The 15506-nt window shown below is 42.7% G+C and overlaps 1 pseudogene; it reads left to right on the forward strand.

Annotated features, from left to right (window-relative positions):
* Positions 1-15506, forward strand: part of LOC150058916 (small ribosomal subunit protein uS5-like) — a 58747-nt pseudogene that overhangs the window by 36266 nt on the left and 6975 nt on the right.

Here is a 15506-nt window from a genome sequence, read left to right on the forward strand (position 1 = left end):
AAGAAGGCTTTTTCTTGCAGCAAAAGCTTATGGCTTGGGAAAGAGGAGGGCATGACCACTCGGCAGATACTAAAGCCCATGGAGCCCAAGTGCACTTTCCTTTCCTCATGAGTTTTCCACTCTCTCTCCAGTGTCATGAAACTGGCAGGATATTCTACCAGAAATATCTCATGAGAAGCAGCTTCGCCACAGAGATTTGCACCAAGGCATGTAGCCTCATGAAGAGTAAGGTGACACTTAATTTTCTATGCACAGCCATTGTGAGTTGATGCAATCCCCTTCAAGCACGCTCCAAGTCAACTCCAGAAAACCTGTGGGAGTCACACACAAGAGTCTGCCTGGAAGCCAGACTTTGTGGCTAAATTGAATTAAGCTTTATGTGTGGCTTTTTTGGAAAAATTAATTGTATGACCCATTTACCAGAGCAAAAACTGCAGATGTTCCCAGGAGAGGGGGCACCCATCCCAATTCTGTAATAGTAAGCTTTCCACGATGATAATAGATAAGAAGATCAAAGGTAAACATGGGTTCTTATTTTTTAAAACTGGGTGCAGTCTTTCTGGACTGCAGAATTTGTTTTGTTTTGTTTTGTTTTGTTTTCTCCTGTGATCCTCACCAAAGGTAGAGTGGTAACAAGATGCTCCCAGAGTGATGCACTACCTTGTAACTTCTGTTCTTGGCAAGTATCCAGCATGTCATCTTTGTGCTTAGAACCATCAGCTACATTGTTTTTCCTACCACTAACTCCTCTGTATGTAAGAGGAGTTCTATTCTTATGACAAAACACGACAACAAAATAAACATTTCTCTAAGAAGTCATTTTATGTGTTCTCTCCTAAATTTTCTTAGTTCACAGTTACCATGGGCTTAATAAACAAATCCCTGTCTTCCCTAAATCCATGAAATACAATATAAGACATATGTGCACACGTTACCAGATGGTGCACTGGTAATCAAAAAAGGCAACCTTGGGAATTCATGATACGTACAGGATCGAAGTTGAGATGCAAAACAGTTATTTAAAAACAAGATCAACCTAACTAATGGATTTGTCCTTAATAAAATGTGTGTGTGTGTGTGTGTGTGTGTGTGTGTGTGTGTGTGTGTGTGTGTGTGTGCTGGTCCTGGGGCTTGAACTCAGAGCCTGGATGCTGTTCCTGAACTTTTGTCCTCCAGGCTAGTGCTCTATACCTTGAGCTATACCTCCACTTCTACACTTCTAGCTTTTTTCTTTTTCTTCTTCTTTTTTTTTTTTTTTTTTTTTTTTGGAGATGGGAGGGTGATTAATTACCAATAAATCTCACAGGATTTCCTGTCCCAGCTGGCTTCAAACCAGAATTCTCGGGTCTCAGCCTCCTGAGTATGTAGGATTATAGGCATGAGCCACTGGTGCCCCATTTCAATGGAATCTTTTGTGTGTGTGCTAGATTGGGGACTTGAACTCAAAGCTTGTACTCTGGCTTTGCTTTTTCATTCAAGGCTAATACTCTTATCACTTGAGCCACAGCTCCATGTCTGGCTTTTTGCTGTCTTATTGGACTTAAGAGCCTCACAGACTTTTCTGCATGGACTGGCTTCCAACCAGAATCCATCCATGCTGCACCTGTAAAGTTAGACCCAAGACACTGATTGACCTCATCTATGGGAGGTGACTCCAAACCACTCCCTCTGTTCAGTGTGGTAGCCATGGCTACTTCAAAAGGGATTCAGCTTCAGAACCTCACTTCCATTCTGCCAAAGCTGTTCTGTCATACTGGGAAAAGGGGCAGTCCTTCCTCAACTTGCCTCCCATGGTCACTTTTCTGCTTGCTTCAGAGCAAAGGCTTAGCTCTTGCTCATCCAGAATCCTGCAATGGGTTATAAACCAAAAGAGTTCCTAAAAAGACACATTTAATCACAGTGTCACAAATATGAATCCACAGTCGACTCACTAGCTCACTATTAAGCTCTTTTCCCAGTGAAACTCACCTGTTTGCACTATTAGTGTGTGCTAACAATTATAATATTTTGAGAATTGTATTTCTCTATTGTTTTTCATCAGAATTTTGTATTGCTTTGGTTTAATTGTAGTAATAGCCACCATAATCTATTGCTTTGGTTTAATTGCAATAATAGCCACCATAATCCAATATAAACACTTTTAAAATACAACTTTTTGTTCATATAAAACAACATATAGGGCCTGGAGTTTAGCCTAGTGGTAGAGTACTTGCCTAGCATGCACAAGGACCCGGGTTCAATTCCTTGGTACCACATACACAGAAAAAAGCCAGAAGTGGTGCTGTGGCTCAAGTGGTAGAGCTCTAGCCTTGAGAAAGTCCAAGGACAGTGCTCAGGCCCTGAGTTCATGGCCCAGGACTGGCAAAAAAAAAAAAAAACCAACATATACATGCGTTGTTCAAAACATTACCAGGGTGATCAACAGAAAACCTTCCAGCACAAAAGCATATAATATTAACCTAAAATTCTAAGAGAAGGAAAAGAGATACAAGGTCTAGAAAGCAGAAAATAAAGAAATTTTAAATCAGTATATTGTGTGTCTGTCTGTTTGTCTGTCTGTTTGTATCTGTGTGTGTGCCAGTCCTTGGGCTGGAACTCAGGGTCTGAGCACTGTCCCTGGGCTTCTCTGCTCAAGGCTAGTTCTCTGACACTTGAGTCACAGCTCCACTTTTGGCTTTTTAGTAGTTAATTTGAGAAAAGACTGTCATGGACTTTTCTAACCCGGCTACCTTTGAACCACACTCTTCACATCTCACCAACCTGAGTAGCTAGAATAACAGGTATAAAACACTAGTGCTCATGTATCAGAAAAAAAAAATTACTGCTATAGCAAAACCTGCTCATACATTTTTAAACAGGTCATAATTTCATTGGATTACATGTTATAAGATTCATTAAAATAAGGAGTATCATTCATTTTAAATATCAATATATATGAAATAGTAGTATTCAACAAATCTTTGATAATTATTCAAAATTTTAGTGACAATATTAGATAGTTTTTATTGTGCTGGTTCTGGACTTGAATTCAGAGCCTAGGTGCTGTCCCTGAGCTTTTTTTTTTTTTTTTTGGCCAGTCCTAGAGCTTGAACTCAGGGCCTGAGCACTATCCTTGGGTTTTCCCAAGTTTAGTGCTCTACCCCTTGAGCCACAACACCACTTCTGGCTTTTTCTACGTATGTGGTACCAAGGAATTGAACCTGGGTCTTCATGCATGCTAGGCAAGCACCCTTACCACTAGTCCAAACTAGGCCCTTTCTGAGCTTTCTTGCTCAAGGCTAGAACTCTACTACTTTAACTGCTTCTGGGTTTTTGGTGGATAATTGGAGGTAAGAGTCCCACAGATCTTCCTACCTAGGCTGGTTTTGAACTGCAATCCTCTGATCTCAGCCTCCTGAGTAGCTAGGATTGCAGGCGTGAGCCATCAGTACTTGGTTTAGATGGTTAGTGTTCAAAATTCATTTCAGAGATATGCAAGCAAAATGTTTTATTGTCATGTGTATGATTTTTTTAAAAATAAAATAAAAATAGGGTCTGGGCCGGCAGTTTGACCTAGTGGTAGAGTGCTTGCCTAGCATGCACGAAGACCTGGATTCAATTCCTCAGTATCACATACATAGAAAAAGTCAGAAGTGGTGCTACGGCTCAAGTGGCAGAGCTCTAGCCTTGAGGAAAAAGCCCAAGGACAGTGCTCAGACCCTGAGTTCAAGCCCCAGGACTGGTAAAAAATAAAAATTAAAAAAAAATAGGGCCTAAAAAAGGTGTAAAGGGAATTTGTTACAATATAGAGAAACTAATAAGCATATATTCATCAATGCTACAATGACAATGAAAAATCAAAGTAACCTTTATTTAGTCCAAGAGGGGTCACTTTTAGCAAACTTTTAAGAGCTGAGTAAGGTCAAAAAGGCACTAGGACCTTCCAATGAGATAATCTGGATGGCTTCAGAACTTCTGAGGGTCCATCAGTGTGGCTTCTTTATCCCATATTTCTCATTTTTTTTCTTTTTTCTATGTGTGAACTCTGGGCCTGCGGGTTGTCCCTGAGCTCTTCAGCTCAAGGCTACTGCCCTACCCCTCAAGCCACAGCCCCACTTCTCACTTTCTAGTGATTAATTGGAGATATAACTCTCACGTTCTTTAGTGCCAGCGCTGTCTTTGAATTGTGATCCTCAGATCTCAGCCTCATGAATAGTTAGGATTACAAGTGTGAGCCACCGCGCCCGGCTCCAATTCATTTCTTTAAGTGTTAGATTTACACTACAGAATTGTGTCCCTAAACAACAAGCCTTAAGCTTTCATAATGAATTTTTAAACAAACACTTCCCTTTCACTCTAGGTAAATTCATTCCCAGGTCTGCCTAGAAGACCTTCTGTTTCTGCTACTGAGCTTCCAAAGATGACAGACATAACTGTTTGATTGCCAAGGAGAAATTGGGGCTAACTCTTCAACTTGAAAGATTTAACCCATCTCCTAGGCTCAGAGAATGTGTGCGACTGAAAAACAGTGACCAACATGGTCATTTTATGTTGTCCTGACAAGGAGTCAAAATTATATTGTTTACAAATTTCCTATAGCACTTTTCATTTGCCACTGTGTCTGGAAATATGATCTGTTATAAAACTATTGCATCTCTTATAACCAAAGCCAGCTGAAGTTCAATGACATCAGACTAAAGAATGGAAAAATCCTCCAAAACCTTTCTTTACAATATGTTGAACTGAGTTCATTAATTTAAAAATAAATTTGCATAGATTCCAAAAATTTGGCATGAAGGTTAGACTTTTATACCTAAAAGAAAAGAAGGAAGAACAATGAAGATGAGGAAGAGGAAATAAAGGAAAGAGAGACATAAGGAAGGCAGAAATAAGAAATGACACCACTTCTAAAGTTTTATGACTCTATAGAAAGCTTTAGAAATTACTGAGTCTATATAATAATTTCTTTGCATAGGCATTTCCTTCCCATTTACTATCACATTCTCTAAATGTTTCGTCAGAAAGTTATTTGAAAGTGTAGTAGCAGATATCTGTAATCCCAACACTAGAAAAGCTAAAGTAAAAGGATCATCGGTTTGAAGCCAGCTGGGCTACAGTTTAAGACCCTGTCTCAAATACATGTGTGTAGATGTATGTGTGTGTGTGTGTGTGTGTGTGTGTGTGTGTGTGATAATTTATTGGATAAGTAAATGAATATAAACAAATAGATCATTCTAGAAGATAAAGATAGAAGAGTAACTAAATCTTGGAAATGAAGAATTAAAAGTAATGAAAACAAAAAGAAGCTATTACTGAATTCAATATTCAATCCCTTTTAACACCCTACATTATACTCAGTGTATTTTCTAAAAATAGACTATGTGTTTGGCTTTTGCAGCCTGGTAACAATAAAAAAGAAGATATTGAGTTAGGAAAGGCCACTAGTATCTCTGTGGACCTCTCATTCACAAGCCCTCCATGTGAATTGTAGCTCTAGCCAGATGGTAGACTTGAATGAAAATCATTGAGCCTTCCAAGCCTTTTTCCCTTTCTCTTAAGACAGGGAAGACAACAACTAACTCTCAGAGATGTGAACCACAAGTCTCTGGAGCACCCCATGTTCAGTAAATATTTAAAACAATTGGTTAAACAGCTCATGGTTTCCATTAAATAAAAAATAAAACCAACTCCTAGGACCAGCTAGCAAATAGCTAATCTATACTAGCAGAGCAGCAATAAAACTCAAGTCAAGGGGGGCCGGGAGTTTGGTCTAGTGGTAGAGTGCTTGCCTAGCATGCACGAAGACCCGGGTTCAATTCCTCGGTACCCCACATACATAGCAAAAAGCCGGAAGTGGTGCTGAGGCACAAGTGGTAGGGTGCTAGCCTTGAGAAAGTCCAAGGACAGTGCTCAAGCCCTGAGCTCAAGCCCAGGACTGGCAAAAAAAAAAAAACAACCTCAAGTCAAGATCAGACACTGGTGGCTCACCCCTGTAATCTAAGCTCCTCAGGAGGCTGAAATCACAGTGTGAAGCCAAGAGAAGGAAAATCTGTGAGATTCTTATCTCCAATGAACAACCTGAAAACTGGAAGTGCACCTGTGTGGCTCAAAGTGGTAGAAAACTAGCCTTGAGTAAAACAGCTCAGGTTCAGGGCCCAGGCTGTGAGTACAAGTCCCACAACCGGAAGAAAAAAAATCAAGTAAAAATAAGATAAATTTCTTGAGCAACATTTGAGTTGTGAGTGAATTATTGTAAAAAAAAAAAAAATACATAGGGGCTGGGAGTTTGGCCTAGTGGTAGAGTGCTTGCCTAGCATACACGAAGACCTGGGATCGATTCCTCGGTACCACATACATAGCAAAAAGCCAGAAGTGGTGGTGTGGCTCAAGTGGTAGAGCCCTAGCCTTGAGAAAATCCAGGGACAGTGCTCAAGCCCTGAGCCCAAGCCCAGGACTGGCAATAAATAAATAAATAAATAAATAAATAAATAAATAAATAAAAGAAAAACTAAACTGCTAAAAAAAAAAAAATGTCGGGAGTTTGGCCTAGTGGTAGAGTGCTTGCTTAGCATGCACGAAGACCCAAGTTTGATTCCTCAGTACCCCACATACATAGCAAAAAGCCAGAAGTGGTACTGAGGCTCAAGTGGTAGAGTGCTAGCCTTGAGAAAGTCCAAGGACAGTGCTCAGGCCCTGTGCTCAAGCCCAGGACTGGCAAAAAAAAAAAAAAAAAAAAAAAAAGAGAACATAGTTTCAGACTTCTTCATATGGCATTTGGGTTAGGTTGTAAATGTATGTATGTGTGTATTACACAGGTGTTTTAACTTAGTAGCTCTGGGACTAAAATCTTCACACATTTGCCCAGGCAAATTTGTGTTATTTTCTTCAGAGATAAACTGAGCTTCCTGGTTGCACTTTCCTCTCCCAGAACTTTCCACAGCTGGATGGAACCTGTGAGCTTTCTGTGCTGGAGAAAGCAGGTAAATCCATCAGATCATATTAACATAATTTTAATGGATTACATGGTGACAAGTGCTGGACTCACTAAGTAGGTGGCAGGTTTCCCAAATGGATCTCCCAAGAGGACTGTAGACTATACGCACACCCAGCCTGCTTTGTCTTGGCCACATCGTTCAGCTCCAGATCTATGGGGATTCGAGTCTGCAGACTCCCGTGTCTCATTCTACCTCTGAAAATCCAGTTGCTGAGCAGTGATGATTTTTCCACACCTCCCTCAGGCTGTGTCAGCACACAAAGCCAATGTATTTGTAATCTTTAGAACTCATTAACGAAAAGGGTATGTAACTAGTGCTGTTACCCACCACTCCAGCTCCCAGCCATACTGTTCTCCCAAAACTCAGAATAACAAGATCCCATTAATGAGATCCCACCCAGCTGTCCCTGATGGTCTGGAAGCAATAAGGTCATGTTTAATTACCACTTGGGCCTGGCTTTACCAGCAGCAGAACCATAGCCCCTGCTGCCTCCCAAGTTAACAGCCCTTAGAGCCCATAAAAGATGTTGACTACAAGCCAGATCACATTTTCCCACAGAGGTCAAAATTGCCATGTTTCTTTGAAAGCTCTGTGTGTGTGTGAGACAGAGAGAGAGAGACAGAGAGACATAAAGAAACAGAGAGAAAGAGACCAAGAACTAGGGCTTGAATTCAGGGCCTTAGCTTTTTCCACTTAAGGATGATGCTCTACCACTAGAGCCACAGCTCCACTTCCATCTTTTTGCTGGTTAATTAGAGAAGGAGTCTCATATTTGTCTTTCCAGAATGGCTTAAAACTATGCCTCTATCTGAAAAAAAAATCAAGTGTAATTCTGAATTCAAGTCCCCAGCACCTGCCAAGGGAGGATTAAAAAAACAAGAAGGGCAGGGAGTTTGGCCTAGTGGTAGAGTGCTTACCTAGCACACACGGAGACCTGGGCTCAATCCCTCAATACCACATACTTAGAAAAAGCTGGAAGTGGTGCTGTGGCTCAATAGAGCTCTAGCCTTGAGAAAGCCCAACGTCAGTGCTCAGGCCCTGAGTTCAAGCCCCCAGGACTGGCAAAAAGAGAAGAAGAAGAAGAAGAAGAAGAAGAAGAAGAAGAAGAAGAAGAAGAAGAAGGAGGAGGAGGAGGAGGAGGAGGAGGAGGAGGAGGAGGAGGAGGAGGAGGAGGAGGAGGAGGAGGAGGAGGAGGAGGAGGAGGGAGGGAGAGGGAGGAGGGAGGAGGAGGAGGAGGAGGAGGAGGAGGAGGAGAGGAAGAGGAGGAGGAAGAGAGGAGGAGGAAGAGGAGGAAGAGGAGGAGGAGGAGGAGGAGGAAGAAGAGGAGGAGGAGGGCAACAACAATGATGAGAATGCCAATGGCAACAACAATAATATATAAAATACAATGCAGTGCTGCCCTAGCTGAGGTTGGACAGTGGCTCTGGGAGGCACAGGACAAGACACCTCTTCCTGATAGACAAGTCATCTCCGGTCTCCAGCATCATACCCTACAGGCGTGGCTCCAGGACACATGGCAGGTCTGGCTCCCAACCTTGCATTCGAACTGGGAAAATTCCAAATTCACTTGGCCACCTTTTGTGATCCCATTGTACCCTTTCAAAACCTAGATCATAAGATAGATCCTTCCTGTAAAGGCTTTCGCCACATCATTTTATTTTCTTTAGACCACACACACACACACACACACACACACACACACACATCTATGAGTCACCCATCTGCCCAGCCAGTCTTCTAGCAACATCTTCATATAAGGATGGAAATGTCAAAATCAATTTTCTGGAGATGAAATAAAAAATGACATTTTTATCCTAAAATTATCTTTATAGCAGAATTTATGAGAGTAGGAACATGTCCTGAGGGATAAGATGGAAGGCACATTTGAAAGGTCATTTTAATCTGTGCTGGAGAAGGTCCTCCAAGAAACTCTCCTGATCTCCAGAAACCAGAATGCTGCTTAAATGTTCTCTTATTGTTAACAGCTAGATTTCATGATGTGCTGGCTGCATCTCATGGCTAAAGGTTTGGCAAGGTATTTTTACATGGGAAAACTGAGCTTGTTGGAGTCATAGACGAAGACTGTGCATCACACAGTTCCCGCTGCCAGCAATGCTTGGAGCTGCCCGGAGCCCCATCGACTGTCAGAAGCTTCAATCTACACAGAATTCACAATGACTCTTAAAACTGTAACCCAGTTTAAATTAGATCATCACCTAGGACTGGTTATAGAAATGATCAAAATGCAGACTTGTTCCTTTTCCACAAAAGAGACAAAGTTCTTGAGTGCTAAGTGGAAAAAGTTCTTCCCACATCTGCCCCTGCCCCACTAAATGAATGCACAGAATAAAAGTTATCCATTTGAAGGGTGCCAAATTGGTGACCTTCTCTTGGTCCTCACCCCCGACTTGGATTGGTACCAACATATAGACAATTGCTACTGAATGCCATGGAGACAACTCTGGCAACTCAGGAGACAACTGGAGTCTGCTAATTAGCAGCGGTGGCAGTCACTATAGCCCAAGGCCTGGCAGCCAAGCCAGTGACAGGAGAAGAGTCAGAGAACTCATTTAAAAAGATGTCAGCCTGGCTCACGCCTGTAATCCTAGCTGGGAGGCTGAGATCTGAGGATCGAGGTTCAAAGCCATCCAAGGCACAAAAGTCCGTGAGACACTTATCTCCACCTAACCACCCAGAAAGTGGCACTGTGGCTCAAGAGGTAGGGTGGTAGCTGAAGAGCTGAAGAGCTCAGGGATAGCAGCAAGGCTCAGAGTTCAAGCCCCACAACCGACCCCCCTCCCCCGCAAAAAAATATCCAGAGTATATCAATCACCTTTATCCCAAAACAATTAGGGTGGTATAGGGGTTTGGGGATCAAACTCATGCCCCTTGAAATTCGCCCTGCAGGCCACCCCAACCCTGAAAATTTGAGATGTTTTTGGATTTTAGCATTTTCTGGGCTCATCCCTTCCCCTAATCAGAGCAGCAGATTTAGGAACCAGGATGCACTGTGGGGAAGGGGCAAGCTGAGGGTGCCCCGGCCCACAGGCGCACTGCAGCAGCTCTGCCCTCAGCAGAGGGATGGACACACAGGCAGAAGACAAGATGTCTGGATCAGAGAAGAGACTGCTGGGTCTCTTGCTAGGTCTGCTTCATTGCTTCCTGCCACCAGTCCAGCTTGGCCTGGAAAGGAGACAGGGCCTGGGCTGCAGGTGGGATTGCTGTGTGGCCAGCTGAGAGGAGCTGGGGGGAGGGAGGTAGGGGAAGTAGAGAGGGACGGGGGAGGGGGGAGACACACCCAATGAATACTTGTGTGTCCTGGGTCCTGAGAAGGAGACAGGTCACTGACTGTATGGAAGAAACTTCCTTCCTTCTTGCCTTAGTTTCCTTCCTTTCTCATCCCTTACAGGCAAATCAGCTAAAGGCAGGATGAACTGTCTGAAGGAGGAAGAAATCAAAACAGCTTTTAAATGACTGCAGGTCATGTCCTGTTTGAAACAATAAGGAAAGAGCAGCGTGCTAACTCTCCCACAGAGGCCATGCAGACACCAGGCCCAGCCAAAGAGATTTCACTAGTGCTGTCTTTCTAACTAGAACTGAGGCTGAGCCACAAACTTCCCTTCTTTTTTTTTTTTTTTTTTTTTTTTTTGTGAGTCATGGGGCTTGAACTCTGGGCCTGGGCGCTGTCTCTGAGCTCTTCAACTCAAGGCTACCACCCTACCCCTTGAGCCACAGCACCACTTCTAGCTTCCTAATGGTTAATTGGAGATAAGAGTCTCAGAGTCTTCAGTGCCCAGACTGGCTTTGAACCACGATCCTCAGATCTCAGCCTCCTGGGTAGCTAGGATTATAGGCATGAGCCACTGCGCCCATCTTTCTTGCCTTCTTTCAAAGTTGCCTAACCATTCCACACCAACCACTGAAAACTCATTTCTTATATTCTTTCTTACATTGCAGACATTGCTTATGTTGCTTATATATGTATATTTTTTGTGGGAGGCATGGGCACAGTCCTTGGGCTTTCTCAAGGTTAGTGGTCTGCCTTTTGAGCCACAGTACCACTTGTAGCTTTTTCTATGTATACAGTGCTGAGATATCAAACCCAGGTCTTCACACATGCTAGGCAAGTACTCTACCACTAGGCCAAACTCCCAGCCCTTCTATTTCTTATAGATATAGGTATCTTATATTGCAGATATTGCTGCCTCATCTTTCCCCCAAGAGATGAGCTCCAATGTAGTGATCCAGAATAGGTGCCTGGAGCTCCTTCATCTTTGACCTGTCTTTTCGATCTTCGTGCATAGAAAGAAGAAGTTAGAGCTGGGCACTGGTGGCTCATGCCTTGTTATCCTAGCTACTCAGGAGACTGAGATCTGAGGATCAAGGTTCAAAGCCAGCCCAGGCACTAAAGACTCTTACCTCCAATTAACCACCAGAAAACCAGAAGTGGCACTGCGGTTCTAGGAGTAGCCTTGAGCTGAAGAGTTCAGGGACAGCCCTCAGGCCCAGAGTTCAAGTCCCATGACCAAACCAAAAAAAAAAAGAAAAGAAAAGAAAAGAAAAAGAAAGGAGAGGATAAGCAACAATAAAGCAGGATTTTAGCCTACTGATAGAGTGCTTGTCTAGCATTCACAAAAACCCAAGTTCGATTCCTCGGCACCACATACATAGAAAAGCCGGAAGTGGTGCTATAGCTCAAGTGGTAGAGCATGAGCCTTGAGGAAAGCCCAAAGATGGTGCTCAGACCCTGAGTTCAGTCCCTTGAACTAGGGAAAAGAAGGAGGAGGAGGAGGAAGAGGAGGAGAAGGCAGCTGTGGTTCAAGTAGTAGAGTTCTATCCTTGAGAAAGCCCAAGGACAGTGCTCAGGCCCTGAGTTCAAGCCCCAGGACTGGCAAAAAAAAAAAAAAGAATTTACCTGTTTTTGCTCATGTTTAGGATTGACTGACAACTTAAGAAACGTTCATTACTTTTTTAAATTTTCATAGGAAAGGTAACTGTCTTCAGAGCATTCTCCTGAATCTCTGCCATCAGGCCATCCAGTGGCAAATATTACTTAAACATTCTATGTTCTCCTAAGGAGGCAGGATGCCATAGCAGCACATCTTGCTATTGTCATTATTTTTTTCTTTTTTAAATTATTACTATAAAGGTGATATCCAGACAGGTTGCAGACACATATATCAGGTAAAGAATACTTTTGGGGGCGGGGGGTTGTTTGTTTTTGCTTGTTTGTCTCTTAGGGCATGGGTGCTTTCCCTGAGTTTTAGTGCTCAAGGCTAGTACTATACCACTTTGAGCCACAGTGCCACTTCCGGCTTTCTGGTGGTTAATTGGAGGTAAGAGTCTCACAGACTGACTTCAAACTGAAATCCTCAGATCTCAGCCTCCTGTGCAGCTAGGATTATGGGCATGAGCCTAAAAACCAGCACCAGACAAAAGTATATTGCTTTGGGGCCAGGAGTTTGTCCCAGTAATATAGTGCTTGCCTAACATGCCTGAAGACTCAGGTTTGACTTTTTGGTACCACATACATAGAAAAGCCAGAACTGGTGCTATGGCTCAAGTGGTAGAGCACTAGCCTTGAGAAAAGCCCAAGGACAGTGCTCGGTCCCTGAGTTCAGTCCTCAGGACTAGCAAAAACAGAAAAAACATACACTGCTGTTTGGACAATGTTACCCCTTCCCCACTCTCTCCCAGTTTTTCCCTCCCATGCCCACTCACAAGTTGTATAGTTCATTTTCAACCTAGTGTTCAGTGACTACCACTGCTGCATTTGTTTACCCTTTGTCCCTCCATTTGTTGTCATAATGCTTTAGAAAGCTACCCATATGAATACTTTTTAAATTTTTATTAGCATATATTGATTTTATGAAGTAATTGGTTGTATTATGCGTTTCATATGCAAGATATAACATATATATATGACAGCCTTTTATGTGTACATAACATACATACACATATGCACATACATACATGTATGCATATATCACACATGCATATATGTACACATATATACTTATATACATGCTTACATATGTACATATATATGTATTTCATTGGTCCATCTATTGATAAGCACCAGACTGGTTCCATAACTTTAAATAATACCATGATAAATACATGATATTAAAAAGGAAGGATTAAGATAACATAAAATTGGTATCTGGGAAAGTAGGCCAAATCACTGTAAATAGACTTATCCCAGGGCTGGGAACATGGCTTAGTGGTAGAATATTTGCTTAGCATTCATGAAGCCCTAGGTTCGATCCCTCAGTGCCACATGAACAGAAAAAGCCAGAAGTGGTGCTGTGGCTCAAGTGGTAGAGTGCTAGCCTTGAGGAAAAGCAGCTCAGGGATGGTGCCCAGGCCCCAAGTTCAAGCCTCAAGACTGGCAAAAAAAAAAAAAAAAAAAAAAAAAAAACCTGTTAGCCCAGCTGCATGCATTGTGGGCTGGAATCATAGTAGGGCTGGTCAACCAGCCACAACATGAGAGCAGTAACCATCCAGACATCAAGAGGAATGGGTGTTCTGTTCTAAGCTCAAGGTTCCTGAGGTCCCAGGGGCATGCAGAGCCCATGAGACAAGAGGAGTGTGGTCCCCACACACTCATAGAGAAAGAGCACATCAGCCAGGAATCAAGAAATTGACTCTAGTCCTCTCAGCTGCTGCCCCCACTTGACTTAATTTATTAATGACTTGAGTACTTTTTTTTTTTTTTGCCAGTCCTGGGCTTGAACTCAGGGCCTGAGCACTGTCTTTGGGCTGTCTCAAGGCTAGGGCTCTACCACTTGAGCCTCAGCACCACTTCCAGCTTTTTTGTATGTATGTGGTACACAGGAATAGAACCCAGGTCTTCGTGTATGCTAGGCAGGCATTCTACCACTAGGCCAAACTCCCGGCCCAGTAATTTTTTTATTAACACTGATTTTTTACAACATGTTTCAAATGTCAAGTTTAACAAATAAGTATTTAAGAATGGAATCTATATACCATCATTGGCACATAAATTTAAGAACAAACTTAAAATTAAGCTGAGAGTTTGTATGTCATAGATACATACTGACCTAAATAATATATCATTATGTCTATAGAGTATATATCCCATCAGAGATTCATAACTATTTATGTTTATATAGTTATAGCTCCACGTTCATGTGATTGACCTTGAGTACCCAAATATTGAGTCATTGCTCTTGTACTGTTTGGATCTAATATCCACCTATTAAGAATACCATGTAGGGCCGGGAGTTTGGCCTAGTGGTAGCGTGCTTGCCTCACATGCACGAAGACCTGGGTTCCATTCCTCGGTACCACATACATAGAAAAAAGCAGAAAATGGTGCTGAGGCTCAAGTGATAGAGCTCTAGCCTTGAGAAAGTCCAAGGACAGTGCTCAGGCCCTGAGCTCAAGCCCAGGACTGGCAAAAAAAAAAAAAAAAAGAATACCATGTGCCTTTTGTTCCTTTGGTCTTGACTTATCTCACTCAACATGATTTGCTCCAGTTTCATCCACTTTCCAGCAAATGCCATTATTTTATCTTATTTGTTGGCTATGTAGAATCCCATTGTGTGTGTGTGTGTATGTGTGTGCGCGCGCGCACACACACGCCACATTTTTTGTATTCATTCATCCGCAGTAGGGCATCTGGGTTGTTTCCATTGTTTGGCTATTGTGAATAGTGCAGAGATGAACATGGCTGAGCAAGTGTCCTTATCATGTCCTGGGTTATGATGCTCTGACTTGGGTACTTTTCAAGTCAGCTCTTTTTAATTTCTCATCAGCATGTATTCAGTGGGGTGCAGTGTGACATTTCCATGCATGCACATGGCATTTGTTGGCCAAATCCAACTTATCTTTCCCCACTCTCTATCCTTCCATGCCCACCCTTTTCAAGCGCCAGAAGTAACAAACATTCAGGTAAACTTATGTTTCTGAGAAATTGAATGAAATGAAAAAGTAAGTGCCATGGTAAACCACCAACATTTCCTGAAAAATAGTGGGACCAGGTGGCTCGGGCCTGTAATCCTAGCTACTCAGGAGGCTGACATCTGACGACTGTGATTCAGAGCCAGCCTGGATGGTATAGTCTGTGAGACTCTTATCTCCAATTAATCACAGAAAATGCCAGAAGTGATGCTATAGCTCAAGTGGTAGAATGCTAGCCTTTTTTTTTTTTTTGGCCAGTCCTGGGGCTTGAACTCAGGACCTGGCCACTGTCCCAGAGATTCTTTTGCTCAAGGTTAGCATGAGTCACAGTGCCAGTTCTGGCTTTTTCTGTTAATGTGGTACTGAGAAATTAAACCCAAGGCTTCATGCATGCAAGGTAAGCACTCTACCACTAAGCCACATTCCCAGCCCTAGAGTTCTAGCCCTGAACAAAAGGAGCTTAGGAAAAACACCCAGTCCCAGAGTTCAAAGCCCAGGAATGGCACATACAGACATAAAGTTTTTAGTGGTAGACAGGCATCAGTGGCTCATGCCTATAATCCTAATTACCAAGGGAAGCTGAGGGCTTGAACTCTGAGCCTGGAT

Source organism: Megascapheus bottae, chromosome 9, assembly GCF_031878675.1.
Source record: "Megascapheus bottae isolate mThoBot1 chromosome 9, mThoBot2.hap1, whole genome shotgun sequence".
NCBI lineage: Eukaryota > Metazoa > Chordata > Mammalia > Rodentia > Geomyidae > Megascapheus > Megascapheus bottae.